Genomic DNA, 10316 nt, shown 5'->3' with positions numbered 1-10316 from the left:
CAGGGCCCTGCGTGTGCCGATGGTGCTGGGGGCAACCGCCCGCACCAGGGCCCAGCGTGTGCCGATGGTGCTGGGGGCAAGCGCCCGCACCAGGGCCCAGCGTGTGCCGATGGTGCTGGGGGCAACCGCCCGGACCAGGGCCCAGCGTGTGCCGATGGTGCTGGGGGCAAGCACCCGCCCCAGGGCCCAGCGTGTGCCGATGGTTATCGGGGCAACCGGCCGCACCAGGGCCCAGGGTCTGCCGATGGTGCTCGAGGCAACCGCCCGCACCAAGGCTCAGCATGTGCCGATTGTGATCGAGGCAACAACCCACACCAGGGCCCAGCTTGTGCCGATGGCGGTCGAGGCAAGTGCCCGTACCGAAGGGCAGCCTATGCCGATGATGGTCGATGCATGTGCCATCACCATGCGTCATCATGTGCCATTGATGGTCGAGGCCTTGGCCGAAGTTCGATTTTGAGCCACGGTGCCCATGCTTGGCTCCAGCATGTGCTGGTGCCGCATTTTTTTCACTCGGGACAGCATCGCCGGAGCATCGCCGGAGCATCGCCGGAGTACCGCCGGAGAACCTGACCGGCGGCATTGGGGTTCCGGCGATTGGGAGGGGGGCCGGGGGGGTGTGCGCACATGATGTGCGATGGGTGCTGGTACTTGGCCTTGTGTTGGCCCCCTATCCCTCATCAAAACTCTGAGAATTCACACCCCCTTAAAGAGCATTTGAGATTTTACAGGTTTGCTACCAGTAGCCGTTAAAGTGTCTGAAATGGGGACACTTTTTTCAAACGGTCACAAAATCTTCTCTACTTCGAGTTTTTAGCTGAATTTTTTTGTGCATGCCAACAAAAATAGAAGGATCATGCCTACAAAATTTGGGGCCAAAAATCCTTATAAAAAAATTTTAAAAAATCTCGAACCGCAAAAAGTTTCGAAAATCATGAAAAATAGAAAACGAGTCATCTTCCAACGAAACTTCACGTGAAGGCTTAGGGGACCATTGTATGAATTTACAAGCCATAAAAATGGCATTGGCACGGCAGAAATTTGAAGATGTGCCTAAACCCACCAGGGCCCAGCGTGTGCCGATGGTGCTCGAGGCAAGCGCCCGCACCAGGGCCCAGCGTGTGCCGATGGTGGTCGAGGCAAGCGCCCGCACCAGGGCCCAGCGTGTGCCGATGGTGGTCGAGGCAACCGCCCGCACCAGGGCCGATAGTGTGCCGATGGTGCTCGAGGCAACCTGTCGCACCAGGGCCCAGCGTGTGCCGATGGTGATCGAGGCAACCTGCCGTACCAGGGCCCAGCGTGTGCCGATGGTGGTCGAGGCAAGCGCCCGCACCAGCGCCCAGCGTGTGCCGATGGTGCTCGAGGCAACCGACCGCACCAGGGCCCAGCGTGTGCCGATGGTGCTCGAGGCAACTTGCCCCACCAGGGCCCAGCGTGTGCCGATGGCGCTCGAGGCAAGCTCCCGCACCAGGGCCCAGCGTGTGCCGATGGTGCTCGAGGCAACCTGCCGCACCAGGGCCCAACGTGTGCGGATGGTGCTCGAGGCAAGCGCCCGAGGCAACCGACCGCACCAGGGCCGAGCGTGTGCCGATGGTGGTCGAGGCAAGCGCCCGCGCCAGGGCCCAGCGTGTGCCGATGGTGGTCGAGGCTGCCGATGATGGTCGAGGCAACCTGCCGCACCAGGGCCCAGCGTGTGCCGATGGTGCTCGAGGCAACCGACCGCACCAGGGCCGAGCGTGTGCCGATGGTGCTCGAGGCAAGCGCCCGCACCAGGGCCCAGCGTGTGCCGATGGTGGTCGAGGCAACCTGCCGCACCAGGGCCCAGCGTGTGCCGATGGTGGTCGAGGCAACCGCCCGCACCAGGGCCCAGCGTGTGCCGATGGTGGTCGAGGCAAGCGCCCGCACCAGGGCCCAGCGTGTGCCGATGGTGCTCGAGGCAACCGACCGCACCAGGGCCCAGCGTGTGCCGATGGTGGTCGAGGCGAGCGCCCGCACCAGGGCCCAGCGTGTGCCGATGGTGGTCGAGGCTGCCGATGGTGGTCGAGGCAACCTGCCGCACCAGGGCCCAGCGTGTGCCGATGGTGCTCGAGGCAACCGACCGCACCAGGGCCGAGCGTGTGCCGATGGTGCTCGAGGCAAGCTGCCGCACCAGGGCCCAGCGTGTGCCGATGGTGATCGAGGCAACCGCCCGCACCAGGGCCCAGCGTGTGCCGATGGTGATCGAGGCAACCGACCGCACCAGGGCCCAGCGTGTGCCGATGGTGCTCGAGGCAACCTGCCGCACCAGGGCCCAGCGTGTGCCGATGGTGGTCGAGGCAAGCGCCCGCACCAGGGCCCAGCGTGTGCCGATGGTGGTCGAGGCAAGCGCCCGCACCAGGGCCCAGCGTGTGCCGATGGTGCTCGAGGCAACCGACCGCACCAGGGCCCAGCTTTTGCCGATGGTGATCGAGGCAACCGGCCGCTCCAGGGCCCAGCGTGTGCCGATGGTTATCGGGGCAACCCGCCGCACCAGGGCCCAGGGTCTGCCGATGGTGCTCGAGGCAACCGCCCGCACCAAGGCTCAGCATGTGCCGCTGGTGATCGAGGCAACAACCCACACCAGGGCCCAGCTTGTGCCGATGGCGGTCGAGGCAAGTGCCCGTACCGAAGGGCAGCCTATGCCGATGATGGTCGATGCATGTGCCATCACCATGCGTCATCATGTGCCATTGATGGTCGAGGCCTTGGCCGAAGTTCGATTTTGAGCCACGGTGCCCATGCTTGGCTCCAGCATGTGCTGGTGCCGCATTTTTTTCACTCGGGACAGCATCGCCGGAGCATCGCCGGAGCATCGCCGGAGTACCGCCGGAGAACCTGACCGGCGGCATTGGGGTTCCGGCGATTGGGAGGGGGGCCGGGGGGGTGTGCGCACATGATGTGCGATGGGTGCTGGTACTTGGCCTTGTGTTGGCCCCCTATCCCTCATCAAACCTCTGAGAATTCACACCCCCTTAAAGAGCATTTGAGATTTTACAGGTTTGCTACCAGTAGCCGTTAAAGTGTCTGAAATGGGGACACTTTTTTCAAACGGTCACAAAATCTTCTCTACTTCGAGTTTTTAGCTGAATTTTTTTGTGCATGCCAACAAAAATAGAAGGATCATGCCTACAAAATTTGGGGCCAAAAATCCTTATAAAAAAATTTTAAAAAATCTCGAACCGCAAAAAGTTTCGAAAATCATGAAAAATAGAAAACGAGTCATCTTCCAACGAAACTTCACGTGAAGGCTTAGGGGACCATTGTATGAATTTACAAGCCATAAAAATGGCATTGGCATGGCAGAAATTTGAAGATGTGCCTAAACCCACCAGGGCCCAGCGTGTGCCGATGGTGCTCGAGGCAAGCGCCCGCACCAGGGCCCAGCGTGTGCCGATGGTGCTCGAGGCAAGCGCCCGCACCAGGGCCCAGCGTGTGCCGATGGTGCTCGAGGCAACCGCCCGCACCAGGGCCGATAGTGTGCCGATGGTGCTCGAGGCAACCTGTCGCACCAGGGCCCAGCGTGTGCCGATGGTGATTGAGGCAACCTGCCGTACCAGGGCCCAGCGTGTGCCGATGGTGGTCGAGGCAAGCGCCCGCACCAGCGCCCAGCGTGTGCCGATGGTGCTCGAGGCAACCGACCGCACCAGGGCCCAGCGTGTGCCGATGGTGCTCGAGGCAACTTGCCCCACCAGGGCCCAGCGTGTGCCGATGGCGCTCGAGGCAAGCTCCCGCACCAGGGCCCAGCGTGTGCCGATGGTGCTCGAGGCAACCTGCCGCACCAGGGCCCAGCGTGTGCGGATGGTGCTCGAGGCAAGCGCCCGAGGCAACCGACCGCACCAGGGCCGAGCGTGTGCCGATGGTGGTCGAGGCAAGCGCCCGCACCAGGGCCCAGCGTGTGCCGATGGTGCTCGAGGCAACCGACCGCACCAGGGCCGAGCGTGTGCCGATGGTGCTCGAGGCAAGCGCCCGCACCAGGGCCCAGCGTGTGCCGATGGTGGTCGAGGCAACCTGCCGCACCAGGGCCCAGCGTGTGCCGATGGTGGTCGAGGCAAGCGCCCGCACCAGGGCCCAGCGTGTGCCGATGGTGGTCGAGGCAACCGCCCGCACCAGGGCCCAGCGTGTGCCGATGGTGGTCGAGGCAAGCGCCCGCACCAGGGCCCAGCGTGTGCCGATGGTGCTCGAGGCAACCGACCGCACCAGGGCCCAGCGTGTGCCGATGGTGGTCGAGGCAAGCGCCCGCACCAGGGCCCAGCGTGTGCCGATGGTGGTCGAGGCTGCCGATGGTGGTCGAGGCAACCTGCCGCACCAGGGCCCAGCGTGTGCCGATGGTGCTCGAGGCAACCGACCGCACCAGGGCCGAGCGTGTGCCGATGGTGCTCGAGGCAAGCTGCCGCACCAGGGCCCAGCGTGTGCCGATGGTGATCGAGGCAACCGCCCGCACCAGGGCCCAGCGTGTGCCGATGGTGATCGAGGCAACCTGCCGCACCAGGGCCCAGCGTGTGCCGATGGTGGTCGAGGCAAGCGCCCGCACCAGGGCCCAGCGTGTGCCGATGGTGGTCGAGGCAACCTGCCGCACCAGGGCCCAGCGTGTGCCGATGGTGGTCGAGGCAAGCGCCCGCACCAGGGCCCAGCGTGTGCCGATGGTGCTCGAGGCAAGCGCCCGTGTCACGGGCTCCGACCTTAGACTCAGAATCCGTGCGGCCTTAGGCTTGGAATCTCGTCCTTGATGCCTAAGTCAGCCTAAAACACAAGCGTGCGGGCACTAGAACAAAGGGAAGGGCTGATTACGCAAGTTAAAGAGAAACAGGACAGAAAAACAGAATTCTGGAAATGCTCTTGTATTCACTGAAACAGAAGTGTTTGATGGTGTACAAATGAGGGTGGAGCAGCCCTCTATTTATAGTTGAGGCTCCAGCTACAACTTAATGGCAAATCCCTAAAATAAAGGCTACAATCATGGGATTACATTTAATCAAGATGCTGGTTCCTGATTTTCAGGGTCAACCAAATCTGCCAGGATGCTGATGCTGATCCTGCCTGGTTCCAGAAGCTTCCCTTGCGTATCCAGCACCTCGGGCCCTTCTGGATGTGGTGCGGGCAGCCCAAATGCCAGGCCTTGGTCTCATGAGTTGGCCTGCAAGATGGGCGGGCGTTTGGAGCTCGTTTGACAGGCTTTGCGCACTGATACCCGCCAGCACGCCTGGTCTGCGGGCCTTAGCTGCTGGCTCGCCTGCTGGTCTGGCTGATGTGCCTGGCGCGCCCGCCCAGGGCGTGACATTCTCCCCCACCTGATTGCGCAACGCCCTCGTTGCGTCTTCTGCATGGTACTGCCTGATCTGGTCCCCGAACTGCCATAAGTCCTCTGCTGGTTCCCAGCTCGCCTCACTGTCTGGAAGTCCCTTCCAGCGCACCAAGTACTCATGTCTTGGTTGATAGTTCTTCCGTCTCACTTCCCGGTCAGCCATAATGCTGTGGACCTCCTTCTCATATGAGGCCCTTGCTCCCAACGGTGCACGCTTTGACTCTGCCCGTCCTGGATCTCCCTCATCCTCATGGAACGGCTTGAGCATGCTCACATGGAACACCGGGTGTACCCTCGGCTTGGGTGGCATATCCAGCTTGTAGGCAACCTTGCCTACTCTCTTGACTACTCGGAAAGGTCCCTCATACCTCCGGACTAGGCCTTTGTGCAGCCCCCTGTGGCGCACAATGGGATGCAGCTTCACCAACACCAAGTCTCCAACCTGGAACTGCACATCCCGCCTCTTCTGGTCTGCCCACTTCTTCGACCTCTTGGCCGCCTTGTGTAGACAAACTCTGGCCAAGTCAGCTTGCTCCTGCCATGCCTTGGCAAACTTGTATGCTGCTGGATTCGGCCCTGTATAACCTGCAGCAATCGAACCGGGTGTTAGTGGTTGTTGCCCTGTCACAACCTCAAATGGGCTCTGGTTCGTTGCCTCGCTCCTTTGCAAGTTGTAGGAAAACTGCGCAATATCCAGTAGCTTTGGCCAGTCCCTTTGTGTGGCACTCACATAGTGCCTGAGGTAGACCTCCAGTAGTCCATTCACACGTTCTGTCTGCCCATCGGTCTGCGGATGCATGCTGGTGGAAAAGTTCAAGTCTGACCCCAACAGCTTGAACAACTCAGTCCAGAACCTGCCCGTGAAACGCCCGTCCCGATCACTAACAATGGTCCTCGGCACTCCCCAGTACTTCACCATGTTCTTCAGGAACAATCGAGCTGCCTCCTCGGCTGGGCACTCCTTGGTTGCTGGAATGAAGATTCCATATTTGGAAAACCTGTCCACCACTACCATGATGCTTCCAAACCCCTCTGTCTTGGGTAGACCGACTATAAAGTCCAGAGAAACACTCTCCCATGGTCGCTCTGGCACTGGCAATGGCTCCAAGAGACCCCCTGGTTTCTTGAGCTCCACCTTGTCCTGTTGGCACACAAGACAAGTCTTCACATAGGCCTCCACATCGTCCCTCATGTGCGGCCAGTAGTACCGGTCCTCGATCAGCGCCAAGGTGCGGCTCACTCCTGGGTGTCCAGCCCACCTTGAATCATGACACTCTTGCAAAACTTCCTTGCGGAGCTTCCCGTGCTGCGGCACAAACAGTCTACTGCCCCTGGTGTACAGCAACCCATCCTGCAACCAAAACCGCCTAGTCTTACCTTGCTGGGCGTACTCCATCAAAGCCTTGGCTGTAGGATCATGCGCAAGTCCCTCCTTGATGCGCGGCACCAGTGACCCCTCTGGTTGGCTAATGGCAGCAAGGTTAGCCTTTCTGCTCAGGGCGTCTGCCACTAGGTTCGCCCGCCCCGGCTTGTACTCCATCTGAAAATCAAATTCCGCAAGAAAATCTTGCCATCTCGCCTGCTTGGGGGACAGCTTCTTCTGCGTCTGGAAGTAGCTGGTTGCCACATTGTCCGTCCTCACCACGAACCTCGACCCCAACAGGTAATGGCGCCAAGTGCGCAAGCAGTGCACCACTGCAGTCATCTCCTTCTCTTGGACCGTGTACTTACGTTCAGTCTCGTTCAGCTTCCTGCTCTCAAACGCAACTGGACGTCCCTCTTGCATCAACACGCCCCCTATGGCAAAGTCTGATGCATCCGTATGCACCTCATACGGTTTGGCATGGTCTGGCAAGGCCAAGACTGGCTCCTCGGTCACAGCCCGCTTCAACCTGTCAAAGGCTTCCTGGCACCCTGCGCTCCACTCCCATGCTCTCCCTTTCTTGAGCAAGTCAGTCAATGGCGTGGCTATTGCTGAGTGACCCTTGATGAAGCGCCTGTAGTAGTTAACCAGCCCAAGGAACGATCTCAACTCAGTGACCTTGGCTGGCGGTTGCCACTCCAGGATGGCATCTATCTTGCCTTCATCCATGCGTATCCTGCCACCTCCCACTATGTGGCCAAGGAATGGGATCTCCTGCTGGGCGAATGAGCACTTCTCCCTCTTGACAAACAGCTTGTGCGCCCGCAACACCTCGAACACCTGTCTCAAGTGGTCTACATGCTCTCCCAAAGTCTGGCTGTAGATCACAATGTCATCCAAATAAACCACAACAAACCGATCAAGGAATGACTGAAGTACCTTGTTCATAAGGGTGCAGAATGTTGCTGGGGCATTCGTGAGTCCGAAAGGCATCACCAAGAACTCATACGAACCATACCGCGTGACACATGCTGTCTTTTGCTCATCTCCCTCCGCGATCCTGACTTGATAATAGCCTGACCTCAAATCCAGCTTGGTGAACCACCTTGCGCTCCCAAGTTGATCGAACAAGTCCGCAATGAGTGGGATGGGGTACTTGTTCTTAATGGTCAGCTTGTTCAAAGCCCGGTAGTCTATGCACAGCCGCAACGACCCATCATGCTTGCGCTGGAATAGAACCGGTGCACCATAGGGTGCTTTCGATGGCCTGATGAAGCCAGCATCAACTAACTCCTTGAGCTGCTTCCTCAACTCCTCCAACTCTGGTGGAGACATTCGGTAAGGGGCTCTGGCTGGTGGCTTGGCCTCGGACACCAGCTCGATCTTGTGGTCCACCTCCCTCTTAGGTGGTAGCTTGCTAGGCAGCTTTGCGGGCATCACATCACTAAAGGTCTTCAGCACCTTTAGCACCTCCAAGGGTGACTCGGTCTCCTTCTCCCTTGGCTCATCATATTTCAGGGCTGCCAAGAAGGTGTCTTCTTGTCTGCTTACCGCCTTGGCAAATTGGATGGCTGACACCACCCGTGACCCAACTCCAGACCCTCTCCTCAATGGTACAAGGCATTGGCACCGTGCATCCAAGATGCAAACACAATCGGCAAAAGGCACAAGGAGGGCGTTAATCCGAACAAGGAAATCCAACCCAATCACAAACTCATAGTCGTCAAGGGGTATTACCTCAATGGTCTCCTTGCCTTTCCAATCTCCAAGCTGCAACTCCACTCCCCGTGCTACTCCAATGGCTGGAACTTCCTTGGAGTTCACCGTCTTAATGGTACCAGTCCCTTTCTGCACCTTTAGTCCGAGCTTCCGGGCTCCATCACCTGAAATGAAAAGATGTGAGGCACCTGTGTCCACCAGTGCGCTCACCTTCTGACCCGCAACCATCAGATCCGCAAACATCAAGCCCTTTGGCTTGCGGCTCCCCTTACTCTGGACAGCATTGAGCACCAACGACCCAAGCTTTGCTGCCCCTGACTCTGGCTCCTCGTCAGACTCCCTGTCTACAGCAGCCAGCTTGCCCTTTTGCGGGCAATTGCGTGCTATGTGGCTCCCTCCACATAGGTAACATGCTAGTGGCTCTCGGTCCCCCTTTGCTTTCCACTTGCCTGTTGATGGCTTCCTCTCGCCATCCTTGGTTGAACGGTCTCGGTCTCCATCCTTGGACTCCCGGTCACGGTCCTTCCCATTGGACTGCTTCTTCCGGTCCCTATCGTCCCTGCCCTTACCCTTGGGCTTGGTAGACTCGAACTTGTTCAGAGGCTTGAACTCTATCAACGCCTCGGCAGTGGTCATGGCTTTAGCCAAGTCATGAACTCCCCTCCTTTGCAGCTCATGCTTTACCCACGGCTTCAGCCCATCCATGAAAGCAAAGAATGCGTCCTTCTCGCCTAGATCCGAGATCTGTAGCATCAGTTCAGAGAATTTTTGAACATACTCTCTTATGTTCCCTTGCTGGCTCAACCTGCGCAACTTTGCCCGTGCCTCATCATCGGCATACTCCGGGTAAAATTGTTCTCTGAACTCCTTTTGGAACTCTGTCCAGGTTCCAATCTTGGCGTTCCCACGCCTGACATCATCACACCTGCGCCTCCACCACAATAAGGCTACATCAGTGAGATACATAGCAGCGGTGCTTACCTTTATCGCCTCGTCTTGCATGCCCATGGCCTGGAAGTACTGCTCCATACCCCAAAGGTAGTTGTCTACTTCTTTGGCCGCCCTAGTCCCCTTAAACTCCTTAGGCTTGGGGACATCCAATCTGGATCTGGACACTCCAGCAAACATGCCATTCCCAATGGCAGTCTTGCAAGTCACGAGCTCACTGGTAAGCTCCTCCATCCGCTGGCGCATGGCCTCCATGCCATGGCGCATGGCCTCCATGCCATCTCGCAAAGTCAGAACTTCCGCCTCCAAGGATTCATTCTTTTGGGTGATCGCATCCAGGCCATTGTTGAGAGCAGCTGCTAGCTCACTTTGGATCTCCTCCCCCATGGAGTCTAGCGATGCAATGTGAGTTTCTACTTCCTCCAGCTTCTCCCCCATGTCGCCTATGGTCACCTCCACCTTGGCCAGCCTACCGTCCATGGTAGACCAGATATCTCTAGAACCAGCTTTCTTGCCTCTTCCTCGCCCATGCTCCTGGGCCTCTGGTTGTTGGCTAGCAACGTCGCTTTGGGATGCCATCTCCTCAATCACGATCTAACCTGCACAACACAAACACGCAGAATCGAACTTGCTCTGATACCAACTGTCACGGGCTCCGACCTTAGACTCAGAATCCGTGCGGCCTTAGGCTTGGAATCTCGTCCTTGATGCCTAAGTCAGCCTAAAACACAAGCGTGCGGGCACTAGAACAAAGGGAAGGGCTGATTACGCAAGTTAAAGAGAAACAGGACAGAAAAACAGAATTCTGGAAATGCTCTTGTATTCACTGAAACAGAAGTGTTTGATGGTGTACAAATGAGGGTGGAGCAGCCCTCTATTTATAGTTGAGGCTCCAGCTACAACTTAATGGCAAATCCCTAAAATAAAGGCTACAATCATGGGATTACATTTAATCAAGATGCTGGT

This window comes from Durio zibethinus, unplaced genomic scaffold, assembly GCF_047325235.1.
Source record: "Durio zibethinus cultivar Kanyao isolate XHJ-2024 unplaced genomic scaffold, ASM4732523v1 HiC_scaffold_3, whole genome shotgun sequence".
NCBI classification, from domain to species: Eukaryota; Viridiplantae; Streptophyta; class Magnoliopsida; order Malvales; family Malvaceae; genus Durio; species Durio zibethinus.
This window is presented reverse-complemented; position numbering follows the sequence as displayed.